Source organism: Triticum dicoccoides, chromosome 4B (assembly GCF_002162155.2).
Source record: "Triticum dicoccoides isolate Atlit2015 ecotype Zavitan chromosome 4B, WEW_v2.0, whole genome shotgun sequence".
In the NCBI taxonomy this organism is placed as follows: Eukaryota; Viridiplantae; Streptophyta; class Magnoliopsida; order Poales; family Poaceae; genus Triticum; species Triticum dicoccoides.
The window spans coordinates 574,439,356-574,440,918 of record NC_041387.1 but is presented as its reverse complement, the minus strand read 5'-3'; positions in this window follow the sequence as shown (position 1 = coordinate 574,440,918).

Genomic DNA, 1,563 nt, shown 5'->3' with positions numbered 1-1,563 from the left:
GGGGTCCCATTTTCGATTGTCCGTATCCGATCTCTTTTGAGCAGATATTTCTTGGTGGTGGTACCTTGCTGAGTCGATGACGTGGATGTGTGTTTTGATCCTATAGCTTTAATTTTGTTAGGAAGGATGGCAACTCGGAGTTGTTGCAGGAGCATGTGAGGTTTGTGTTCCCGACGTTTTTCTACATGAAAAAGATAATGGGGTTATGTTGTAGTTTGTGACTGAGTCTCCGTTCTATTTTTTGGTTGTTGTTGTTTTTGACATTCTGCAGAACACACTAAAAGATCTAACTAGGTGCTACGAAGAAAATGTAAAGCTAACATTTCTCATTGGGATATTCTTTGGCGATTTAAAAAGAAACGCCTCATAAACTATTTTAAAAGGCATTGTGACCGTCTCTGAATATCTGCCGGCTTGTGGTGTCATCCAAAGAATGTCTGATGTATAAATGTTATGAGTACACTAATTTTCTTTTTGAGTTAATTACACCCATGATACATAAATTTGTTGCGAGATAACAAAATCATACACAAACTTGAAAACCCCACAAGTGATACACTAACTTTGATTCGGATAACAAATTCCTACAAAACAGTCTGAGCTGACACATATCGTTGTTACTTTACAAAAAATACCTTAAAGCTAATTTAATTTCACCTGAGATCCTAGCCTAAAATCCCCAAAATCTATTGTCGTGTTGATGGCCGCAAAGGGCGGCTGAGCAGCTGGAGAGCGGCCGAGCACACCCGCAAGCAGCAACACACTGCCATGCAATGATGCCGCCACTAACCGATGATGCCACAAGCACACAACCAGGACGTGCAACAGTAGCTAGAAGAAGCGGCAACCCTATGAGAGTCATGTTGCAAGGCTCGCCCGCCACGGAGGAGCCCTTCGACGGCATCGTGGTGGCAGATGGTGGTAAGCCACGTAATCAGCGACGGAAGTGAGTAGCCTCGGCGTGTGGGATGCATCTCTAGTAGCGGCAAATAGGAGAGCGAGCTGGCTGACACTGCAGTGGGCACATTGTTGAGGCACTAGTGACCGTCATTGTTCAAGTCGTGGAGGAGGTCCGAGTGTTGCACTGCTGCGAGTGCCACATGGTTGTGGCTCCTGCCTACGGCAAGCGCACCGGTATCTTCCCCTGCCCAGGCTGCGGTGACGCCTTCGTCATTTACTGCGCGCTACGGAATCTGACACGTTGGTTGCCATTGTCGGCGTTGTTGACAAGGAATCCCATCGGGCTACCCTATGAGCATGGCAAACATGTTGACCATGGCAGTGGTATTTGTATGTGCACGCCTCCGCTAGGTGCCTACAACGTAGTCCCTGGCATGGGCGAACACCTCGCCGGTGTTGACCGATGCCTCACCGCCTGCGCGTGAGACGTGCGTCGTCCCACCCTTGCCGACATCTATGAGGTAGCCCGAGGAGCCCCACGCGTGCAGACTAAGGCATAGCCTAGTGGTGTGAAGGGGTTGATGCCTTCCCATCCTCCAGGTTCAAGGCATGGTACTTGTAATTTGGGTTTGTTGCATCAATTATACTGCAGGGGTTCCCTTA